The sequence below is a fragment of the Phalaenopsis equestris genome, unplaced genomic scaffold (assembly GCF_001263595.1).
Source record: "Phalaenopsis equestris unplaced genomic scaffold, ASM126359v1 Scaffold000397, whole genome shotgun sequence".
In the NCBI taxonomy this organism is placed as follows: Eukaryota; Viridiplantae; Streptophyta; class Magnoliopsida; order Asparagales; family Orchidaceae; genus Phalaenopsis; species Phalaenopsis equestris.
The window spans coordinates 225,335-238,064 of NW_018164839.1; positions in this window are offsets into that span (position 1 = coordinate 225,335).

The following is a 12,730-nucleotide window of genomic DNA, read 5'->3' on the forward strand; positions in this document are numbered from 1 at the left end:
TCGAGCTTTTAAAAATTATTCAAGATTATTTATTTACCAATTTGAACGACATGATCGAGTGTTAATTGAGTCGAGTTCAAGTTGTTCATCGAGTGCATTGGTTCATTTACAAACCTAATTTGGCTATTATAACTTGGTTGTTATCTCTAGGGTGTTATTGCATGATCATTGTAATGTAATTAACATTGTTCTTTGTCAACCTCTATTATAGCAACAGAAGGACAAAAATGTGTTCATAACTTTGTAACATCATCTTCTCCAGTTAGAAGAAAGAGTGAAACTCTGTAACTTCAAATACATAATAAATTATTTTAGATGAGTCAGGTACAATGAATTTTACCCTTCCCAAGTATTTCATGTAAGATCTCTGGTGTCTCATATATTCTTCTATTCTATCTATTTGTATGTGGGACCTTCATGTAAAGTTAGGACATAAAATGTTCACTTTATAACTAGAAGTTTCTAGCATGCAACAAGAAGCAAACAGGAAATGCAAGATTCTGGAGTAAATCAAGCCTCTAATGGATGGAGAGGAAAATAATAATAACCCAAATAATAAGCCAGGCATCTTCTAGATATTACGAGTTAAGCGATAATGCTTCTTTATGCCACGAAAGTCTATGTTATTGAACTCCAAAAGGGTGCTCAACTAGATGAAAGGTGGAATATTGGATACTTCTACACAAATGGGATTGGCATGATAGACGTAAATACTTGTTATATGAATAAAAGAATATTCTTTCCTTAATCTTGTATGTTGTCTTTGAACTTTTAAATACGCCTAAATGATTGACAGACAAATTCAAGCATACTTGCATGTGTCGTCTATTGTCTAAGAGCATTCGAGATGGAAGCGTTATCTAACTAATTTACTATGGAACAAGTAGGGTGAGAGGGTGCCCAATGCACACGTTTATTTGTGGCCTTTTAATTAGAATTGATTGCATGGAATCATAGTATAGGATAAGTCTTATTAAGATTACTCTTTATGTAAACATAACCATTATGAAGGATCTCACTTAAAAGTCAAAGAACAAGAGATTAAGGCTTTAAGCCTCTTTGCTAACAAAAGGCTTGGCCAAATTGCTGTTGCATTGAGCGTTGGCTTTGGAGTTTTAGAGCATTGATGCCATCTTGACTTAGATCTGTTCAGGATTAGGAAAAAAAGTTTAGCTTTTGCCTAATTTCATTCAAGATACACAGAAACAATTAAACAATACAGACAAGGACATTGGAATAAAGGGTTTCTTTAATAAAGTGTATAATGTTTGTCAACTTGTGCTGGAAAATTTAAAAAAGCCAGAGTAATACATGAGATTGTGAATTTACTACTACTGACTCATCGGATCCTTCTTGCTTTTGAGTCCCAAAGCAAGAAGGTACACTCATAAAATACAATCTGATCCTTAAAAAAAGTATATAGAAAGTGATTACTTAATGCCCTTTTGAAGACTAAGCTCAATTAAAAGGGCCTAATTTCATTAACCTTGGGGTAAACTATCCATTGGGAAATTTAGAAACTTAGACAGGAGTAACTGGTGCTCCACCTCATCGAGTCCGACGAATCAATGGTTTCTAAGAAAAACAGCTAATCCCAAAAACTTTTGTCACTACAATTTAACAAAGCCATCAATTTGCACAATAAATTCTAGCAAATCTAAATTTTCTCTCAAAGATTAAATCGAACATCATTTAATTTTGATTTCACAATAAAGTTCGTGAAGTAAATTTTCTATCACATATTTGATTGCTCATAATTAAAAGATTTTCAAATGAAATAGGTATCGATAGAGTAAACCAATCCACGATAAAGGCTTGAAAAACTAATTTTCTTGAAAAAATAAAATAATCTTTTCATTTAAAGAAAATTACTGATTAAGTTCATGCATTCACCAACTCATCAAAATTTTTTTGGAGAACACCAATACATGTAAGAGTTTATAAAATTCCAAGAATTACACTACTCTATGTACCTAGGACATCCAACTAATTGTGTCACCTGCACTACTATACATAGATTTATTTATTACTTCTCAATCAACATTTTCATTGTCTTCAGCATAATTCTTACGACTTCCTGTTAGCATTTCAACTAGCTTAGTCTTCATTCCTACTCATCAACAATATAGCAAATTACAACAATTTTATTTTATTCACTGTCTAACATCAATGCATGGTAACCATATGACCAAGAAGACTTCATCAACAAGTTATCTTATTAAGAGTGTCACATATAATACCCTTCCATACATAAAGAACTATGACCGGTATACATGGATTTATTACTTCTCAATCAATGCCTTCATCGTCTTCAGTATAGTTCTTACAATTTCCTAGTTAGCATTTCAACTAGCTTAGTCTCCATCCCTACTCATTATCAATATTGCAAATTACAACAATTTGATTTTATTCACTCTTACAACATCAATGCATGCTAACCATATGAACAAGAAGACTTCAACAACAAGTTATCTTATTAAGGGTGCCACAAATAACACCCATCAATACATAAAGAACAATGATCGGGGGTAACAACTGGGTACACGGCACTGTGTGCATGGATTTATTACTTCTCAATCAACATCTTCATGGTTTACCTTTAGAAGGATTGGTGCTTATTATGTTGCAATGGTGACTATTGTCTTTTCATTGTGGACTTGAAGACTCAATTGTTATATGCTTGATTTTTAACAATGCTTAAAGATTCTAAATATATCTTAAAAATGTTTGAATGTCTCAAGTCTTTTATAAGGGGCAAATTATAAAAAATCTGTACTCTAATGCAAACATTTATAACTCTTCAATTATCATTATTGATAAGTAAAATAAAATATTCAAGAAAGCTTTTGGACTTTTATCTTATTAAACATTGATATTTTTATATGAAGCTTTTCATGGAAAATAGCAAAAGAATTCATTAACTTTCACAGGTAATTAAGAGTTTTATGATGATTTGTTCGATCACATAAATTCATTAATGACATAATTGTAAAAAATTCAACACCAAGATATCCAAAAAAATTATAATTCTTTTAAAGATAAGTAGCGTCAATTCACAGTAGTATTTTGTGAGAGAAATATACTCATGCACATGATCATCTAAAAAATGTTATATTAAAATTTTGCGAAAAAAATAAAGGAATAATTAATAAAAATACATTAATATTTTAAAAGTAAAGGTATTATGTAAATGATTTTAATTTTTTGAGGAGTTTTTCTTGTTAACATCTCTTTGTCTTCACATTGAAAATGTGATGGTAAATTGGGTTAATGCTCGCTCCTGGATGAAAAAAGTTTACTCTACTCTTTCAATATAGTTTGGTTATCTTAGTAGAAACCACCAAAACAAGCTAAGAGGATACACACTACCTAATTTGGATTGGATCAAGCCTTTATATAGACGAGTACTAGAACTTATAAATGGGGAATTATGCATAATTTATTGGTAAGTGGTGAATCTCTTGTAAGTGAAAGAATTAGAGCCTAACAAGAGAGATTTAAGAGATGTGAATCATAGTGGTTACTTGTACTTGAAAATGAGGATAAATATCTACCAAAAACTTTGTTTAATGTTTAAAAATTTTGAAATTTTTTTTTTGTAATTTTTTAAATTATTTCAATAGTTTTGTTATCATTGAAAGAACTTATTAATTTTTTAAAATGTTCTTATGCTTAAAAAATGAAAGAAAAATCACGTGTTTTTCTGGTTGTATGTTCACTTGTTTAGTATATTCTTAATTTTTTTATTTATTTTCCTTTATCGATATATAATTTCTAAACCAGTTTATTAAATAATATAGAACTCTTATATATATATAATTGTGCTATTATTTTCTCTTAATTTTTATTCATTAGCACATGTATCACAAAAAACCACAAAGTATCAAGTCATACTAAGTATTATCAACCAATATTACGGAGAATTTGGATGAGGATGAGTTGAACATATTTTTAAATTGCTCTGAGAATAGAGCGATATATGATTCATTATTTGAAATTCACATCCAACTTATTTTAAACCAATTATAAAGGACAAATCATCTTGAAAGAAATTGGAAGAGATATGCTGACTCAATTTTTTTTTTTCTTTTTTCAAAAAATAATGCCAATATGAGTTGTAGGTAAAAAAGCACAGTTTGGGGTGCCTTGTAGGTAAGTACCTCTAGATTATAATGTCATTGTAATCATCTTTGTGGAGTAAATCCATATATCCAAACAAATATATTTATATATATTCAAATTTCAGAAGAGGAAATCAACAATATATTAACTTTAATGCTATATAAGACTCCTCGATCTAATCCAAAATCACATATCATATTTCAACTACAATTAAAATTAAAAATTAACGGAAAAAAAAATCATTTTATAATTTAATTACAAACACAACAGCTCTTAAATAAAATCAATAATACGGACATCAGGAATGTGTGCGATCTTGTGCCAATCAGAGCCTGAACATTTTTTATAACGCTTCATCAACTCTGGATGACAATCTTCTGCTGTTATTGAATCGAAGGAGGAAGGGAGGTCTGGCAATGATTTGAGGAGTGGAATGCTATCTAAATCTAGTTTTTTGAGGGATGAGATGGCAGGCACTGTATGTTATCAAGTCTGCCTAGAAACAGGGCATTCAAGGAGGAAGGGAGGTCTGGCAATGATTTGAAAATGGAATGCAATATAAATCTAGATTTTTGAGGGATGAGATTGTCGACAAAGAAGATGGCAGGCACTGTAGGTTAACAATCATTTTGTAATTTAATTACAAACACAACAACTCTTAAATAAAATTAATACTGACATCAAATTCTAAGACAAAATAGTTGTTCATCAAAATCAGTCAGATAATAGTTATTACAACAATAAATAAGTCTCAGCAAAGCATAGCATAGCATGGCATGAATATATAAGTAAATAGCAAGTCCTCACCTTAAATATTCACATATTGATGGGAAGAGATTGACTTGGAATGACGCCGACTATAATCTATACTGACACGAGGAATGTGTGCGATCTTGTGCCAATCAGAGCCTCAAAATTATTTATAACGCTTCATCAACTCCGGATGACAAATTTCTACTGTTATTGAATCCGGGGAAGGGAGGCTCGGCACTGATTTGAGAAGTGGAATGCTTTTTAACCACTTGAGGGAGGAGATGGAGAGCATATGAACAACAAACGAATCCTTCTCGATGCTTCAAAAATTTTAGTAAGTATCAATGCTTCGTCAGTAAGTGTTGCACTGATAAGAAAAAGTGAATGTAGGTTTTTAACATTTTCGATCATTCTCAACACTTCTAAATTTCCAGTTTTAACAAATAAGTGTCGAACAGTATTAGGAATTTTAAGAGATGATGCAGTATCTCCCACGAATCTAAAACATTTTTCTGAAGAAATAGACTGTGCCAATCTATTCAAAAAATCATTCATCTTATTGTATCTGTTCTCATCCTGAAACTTGTCAAAAAAGGAATTTTTGACCAAAACATCAAAATACTTTCCTCCATTATCTTCCAAAGTCTCTCCTTCAGTCGAAGATTTCGGAATGAAATCCAATACAATCCACATTCGGAATAAATCATATCCATCAAACTCATGATATTGTGAGATGATGTCACAAAATGCAGAACGAGTTTGTAGGGGGAACGGAAAACTTAATCTTAAGATAGGCAAAATGTTATTGCGACCAGGTTCTGGTTCTATATTTAGAACATCAGCATTATTTAAAATTTTCGTCAAAAAGCTCTCATTCAAGTTAGAACTGAGAACATTACCGATGAACTTTGTTGCTAATGGAGACCCCGAATGCTCTTTAAATATCGAACTAGCAATGTCAGTTAATTTTGTATGAGCACCAAGGATCTCTTCACCAGGAAATAAATGGGCCTTGAGTAGCTCCAAACACACATCTTCCCCCAAGCCCTTTATTCTCAATGGTTGTTCCATCTTCTTTTTAATAACATTTGCAATCGCCAATGCAGCTGAATCCATCCGGGTAGTCAGCAAAATTTTACTTCCCGAACTTCCCGTGAACTAGAGGGGAGAGTACATTGTCCCATTTGCTCATATTTTCCTCCTCCCGAATGTCATCCAGAACAAGTAAGAACCTTTTGAATTTCACGACTTCTTCAAGTCTATATTGAACATCAGCGAGTGTTGACTCCAAAGGAGGACTCTCCTCTCTAAGAAATGACAACATATCCGAAATGACCTTTTTTGCATCAAAGTCCTTGGAAACATAAACCCACATTTTCAGTTTAAATTCTTTTTTCAGATCTTGATAGATGTGTTGTAAAAGAGCTGTCTTCCCCATGCCACCATGACCCACTATGGATAGAAGAGAGATGTTTTTGTACAAAGTAGGTCTAGCAATATTTTCATTTGTCCGCCTCCTCAACCACCGGATAACAAAATCCTTCTCCGTGTTTCGACCGATGAGAACATCTGTAGGGTAGGGTCCTGTTTGACGAGCGTTGTACAACTGACGCTCCAGCCTCTGCTGCTCCTGCTTTGCGTTTTCGATGAGAGGAAGGAGAGTACCGGCCTCAGCTAAAACTTTATCAAGTTTCTTCACAACTGCCTCCAGTCTCTCCAATTTGGGATCAATTTTGAGACCTCGTTGGCAGACCCTGCGTAATTTGCGAGCAGGTTTCGAAAATAAGCTAGTCAATGAAGAACGCACCTCTGTTTCCTCCATTTTCAGCTCCTGTTGTTCTTCTTCAGGCTTCTCAAAGTCAACAAGAACTTTATTTGTCTCATCGTAGGCATCACGTAGCAGCCTTATCCATGCGTCGAGTGCAGGGTTTCGATCTCTGATCTGTGGTTGGGTGGAAGCAGATACGACAGCTTCGATCTTGAAGCGGTCTTCTTGCAGCCTTTTGAGATCCTCCGTCATGCCCGTCTGCCATCTATATTGATCGTGCCCGTAATTATAGACAAGTTTGATGATCCTATCCACGATTGGGGCACTAAACAAATTTGCCATGGCACAGATCAAGGTTAAGAGGAGGAGAGACGGTGGAGGAGAGAAAGAGAAGAGAGTCAAGAGGACGGAAGTAGGTGGTTTAGCTATGTGAAGTATGTTTATTAGTTAAAGAAGTGTGGTTTCCTGTTGACTCTCATTGACGTAGAAGAGTGGTGGCCTCCTACAATTAAAAACCTCATCACAAATGTTTATGACAAGGATCTCCCATCAAAAATATGTATATTTATATAATATTTGTTTTAGATTTTTCATATAAAATAATTCATCACAATACCCTAGATTCAATTAAAATATTTTATAAAAAATATGAGTATAATTTTTATAAATGCAATATATTTTATTTCTATATTATAACTTAGCAATTGCCTGATTACAAGAAGAATTTAAAATATAATATCTTTTATATCATAATTGCTCCATATAACTTTTTAATTTGCTCTTTATTTATCATAATTGCTTGATTTTTTATACATGAATGACTGAAATGAATTGCAATTATAGATTATCTTTTCAAAAGAAAAATTAACTTTTGTTACTAAGCTCAAAAAATTAACTTTGTTGCCATATTGCAAATGAATCCACATTGAAGAAAACTAAATGCTTGATGTTGTTGACTATAACTTACTTGGCGCCAACAAATGATAATATTAAGGTGTCAAAGAATGTTGTTATGAATATATTATTATTGATTTTGTAGTAAACAACAAAGATAATGATTTTAATATGATTTTTAAATGATGCATATGACTTCATTTAAAGTTGCACATTTTAATTATCATCAAATAAAATGATAATTTTTAAAGTGGCCATAACGTCAAACAAAAAGAAGAAGACAGATAAGGTGAAATTAACCAAACTATATTTACTATTCTAAAATATTATAGAATAAAAAATATGCAAAAAAAAAATTACATAAAATGAGGGCACCTCATATGAACTTTCCTTGAAAGGTGGGGGACAATGATAACATGTCATGATCATATTGAGATGACTAATTTGGAAGCTCCTTCAAATATCGTGTGGCAGAAGAAGTCTAGGGAGAATAATCTTCTTCTTCTTCTTTATTCTTTCTTCTGTCGCAAGAAACTACTCCTCCTTGCACATCTTCTCTTCCACTGCCCCGTGGAAACCCGAATAACTCTTCCTCTATCCCGAGGAAACCCAAAGAAGAAAATCATGACTTCTCTTCCACTGCCCCGTGAAAGTCCGAATAAGAACACCAAAAATAGCCTGTCGTGACTAAGAACCAAAAGGAGAGCCGCACACACCGCAAGCAATAGCTTCCTTTCCTTTTCTCTTTTCTCTCTGTCGTGAGTCACAGGAGAAGAAGAACTTTGCTGTTGCTTTGATTTTTGCCCTCACCGTAAGCCAGGTTAGAAGAAGAAAAAAGGTTTGCAAGTCCCTTTTTATTCTCCGCTTGTAGCCACCATTTCAAACCGCTTCTTCTGCTCTTTAATTAGTGGCGGGACCCTCCTTATGACAAAGGAAGAAGTGGGAGTAGTTATCTTTGAAGAGACGTGACTCTTCATAACAATTAAATGGTTAATTGTTATCTTAATTAACACTAAATTAATTAACACTAAACTCTTAATTAACACTAAATTGGGCTCCACATACATAACAAATCTCCCACTTGGAGACAGGTACACAGGCAACAACATATTCTTTCTCAAACAGATATCCTCCATTGTGAATCCTCAAACTTGAATACTCCACCTTTGCAATTCAAAACTCTGTCTTAACTCCAGAAGACCAACTTAAGATGTACATAACTTTAGTTTCTTAAGAGTAACACCCTCAATTAACATATCAACAGACTCCACATATCTATGCACCTACAAGCTATTTCCTGGGTCACTCTTGTCTCTTCTTACAACTCCCACTACATGGGCAACATCCTGCCTTTGACGAAAGCCTATTTAAACAAGTCCAGTCTTGTACCTATTACTGCATCACACTCAGTCTTCACCCGGTACACCCACTTGTTATGAAATATCTTCTTCCTTTGTGGAAGTTTTGTCAGTTCCCACTTGCTCGAGCTTTCATCTTGCAAGATTTTTTCATAGTTCTGTGGTTCTTCAATATCTATCTGTGGAACAATAGGAATGGGTGCCCCGGACCCACTTTCTTCTTCACTTCCACCACTGTCCTGGACTGTGGCCTCTGGTAGATTTCCTACCACATTCAAAGCCCCTAAATCCAATATCAAGTCTTTAAAAAAATTATGAACTGCCAATAATAGTGCATATTGTGATTCTTCAGATACCACATTTGAGCTATCATTCTCAATTTTCTTAGGATTCCTATAGTTCTTCTTTATGTGGCCAACATTGCCACAATTTCAACAGGTTGTCTGCTTACTAAACTTTGATTTTGATCTCCCTGTACTTGAGTTATTGTCATGCCATCTCCCTCTGAAATCAACATTCAGTGCCGAACTCGAACCTGAGACATTATCAGAATCTTTCCTGCAAACTTCCTCAGCTAAAATTAAATCACGAATATCATCGTATTTCAGTTTAGATTTACCTGCAGAACTGCTAACTGCTATCCTCATGGCTTCTCAACTATCTGACAATAAAGTCAACAAGATCAGTGCACATATCTCATCATCAAAATTAATTTCCACAGACGACAATTGATTTGTGATAGTATTCAAATCATTCAGGTGTTTAGCAACATAAACATCTTCCGTCATCTTCAAGTTGAATAACGTCTTCATCATGTGCACCTTGTTATTCGCCGATGGCTTTTCATACATACCTGATAAGACTGTCATGAGATCTGCAGTCGTTCTTTCCTTGACGACGATGTGTGCAACGAGCCTCGATAGGGTCAATTGAATAACCCCCAGAACTTGTCGATCCAACAAATTCCATTTAGCCTCATCCATCCTTTCAGGTCTTTTCCTCAATAACGGAAGATGAAGTTTCTTCCCATAAATATAATCATCTATTTGCATTCTCCAAAAACCAAAATTTGTGCCATCAAACTTCTCGATCCCTAAAACCTTCACTTCATCTGCAGTCATCATTCTTCCTCGGATCCGAACAAAAGCTCTAATAACAGTTGTTGTGATGAAGCGAAAAAATAGAACAAGAAAAATCAAACTAGAAAAGAACACACAAATTTAAGTGGTTTGACAATTTACCTCGTCCGCGGAATTGCAGAGGATTTTATTACTTGAGGAATTTACACCAGTCGATCGCCTCAACTTATAAAAGGAATCTTTCACTCTCACTTCGTTACTCTCTCTTCTTCTCTCTGTTCTTCTCTCTCTACACCGAGATGCACCGAAGAAACTCTACACAGATATACAGATATACACCGAAGAAAGACAAACTTACAAGAGAAATAAACCTAATTTCTCTTCTGCCACAAGCCACCAAGAAGAAGCCTAGTGAGAACAATCTTCTTCTTCTTCCTTCTTCTTTCTTCACCGCAAGAAACTACTCCTCCTTGCACTTCTCTTCCACTGCCCCGTGAAAGTCCGAAGAAGAACACCAAAAATGGTCTTTTGTGACTTAAAGCCGAAAGGAGAGCCGCACGCACCACAAGTAATAGCTTCCTTTCCTTCTCTCGTTTCTCTCCGCCGTGAGTCATAAGAGAAGAAGCACCTTGCTGTTGCTTTGATTTTTGCCCTCGCCGTAAGCCTGATGAGAAGAAGAAAAGAGAAAAAAAAAGGTTTGTAAGTCCCTTTTTATTCTCCGTCTGTAGCCCCCAGTCCAAACTGCTTCTTCTACTCTTTAATTAGTGACGGGACTCTCCATAACAATTAAATGGTTAATTGTTATCTTAATTAACACTAAATCGGGCTCCACATACATAACAGTGCCCTGATTCATTTCATGAAAATCACACATCCATTATTAAGGCTTTCTTCATAAAAAAAAAAATGCAAACAAAGTCGGAGGGAGAAATCTCATTGCATATGTGCTAAGACGCACCGAGTATCCAATGGAAAGATTTTCATTTTCTCTTTGCAATGTCATTGAAACAAGAAAACATAACATATCATGGTTATTTCAATTAATGAAAATAGGAAGAAAATGCTTCATTGAAAAAAATTGTATTGTAATGATTTAAAATGCTACAAATTATCGTATGTATAAACTTCTAGCATGTGGCATTGCGTTTCGATATTGAGCCGGATCAAACTCGATTCAATTTTAAGCTGAACTGGCTTGAAATAGTATATAACGAGCCATGAAATGATTTTGAGTTGCACTCAATCCATTCGAGCCGACCCCAACTCAACTCGAAATTGGATCATTATCATCACTAAGTGGATAACTATTTTACAATGATTTTAAAACCTCTAGACTCTTTTTTGTAGCGGTTATAATTGTTATTAAAGCTCTCCAAAAATGTTGAGAAGGCCATTTCTTGTAGTGTTTAGAGAGTGATTTTATAAATTTACACAGGTATTTGATTTAATAAGCCAAATAATGCATATTAAAGAGTACTAGCTCAAGCATATAATGTCATGTATATGTTCATGGGTTATCTAAAATCTTATACATAGGTAAATATTTACAAGTACCATGTGTGAATCTGGATCTATAAATGATCTCATTCCTTCCTTATATGTCATAAGTTTAGTTAATAAGGATCTAAGAAAAAAACTGAAAAATCTAGTCATGCTTGAAACCCAAGTTAGAATATATGTTCTTGTATGATTCTTCGACATGTCTTTTTTGATCGTTTCTGACATTAAATATTTAGGTCAAGCAAGCATGAGTGAAGCTCCATGTCTCGTATAAGATAGAAATTTAGGTTAAGAAGATATGACATCAAATGGTAAAAGGTCAATTTGAAGCGTTGACTATGAAAGAAGTTGAGTTGAAGTCCAATAATCTTTAACAAGTCATTATCATTTCCAATTAACTAAAGAGAAATGAAGTGAAGCTAGAAGATGTGTTCATTGTTGAAAATAGGGATGAGGCCGCACTAGCAAGCTAAGATGGGAGACCGGATTATAAAATGTATGTATGTGCATGCATCATTCAAGTAATAAATATGTAAATCAAGTAACATTCCCATGAGGATCACACTCAAACTTTCTTAAGCTAATTACTAATTATATTGTATCTTAATTTTATCATACAATAATACCTTTTTAAAAGAAATTATTCAATTAAATTCTATGCTACACAACTATAATTTTATTTGTTTTCAAATGAAGACAAAGCTTCTCATTTTATGATTTGCCAAAAGTAAATCTATGTATTTTTATGCATAAAGATTTTTCTAAATTAAGTTGTCAATCAAGAACTTAATTATGTGCTAGTCTATGTCGGATAACTAAAAGACTTAATCGCTTTGGCCAATTAGATATATTCCTATCCTAAGTATTTTAAGTGATCCCATGCATGATATCTCTTATAAGATTGTAAATTCACAAACATTATATGCTTATATACCTGTGAAAATATTTACTTCAATCTAATTGTTCTACTATGACTTTCAATATTTCTAGATCACACTAATTTTTTAGAAGCATATGGACAAAGCACAACGAAATGAAGATTCATGTAAAGCAAAATAATATAACATTTTCTTTCCTTATAATCACACATAAATTACATAAATAATTTCAATTATGTCATAAATGCAGAGAGGTAACTTAGTTTATACAGATATAAATAACATAAGAGAAGATAAAAGAATTAAACATGAATAACAACACAAAGGAATGTAAATAAGAAAATATAGAGTAAGATTTTTTATCTCTTGGCTCTAATC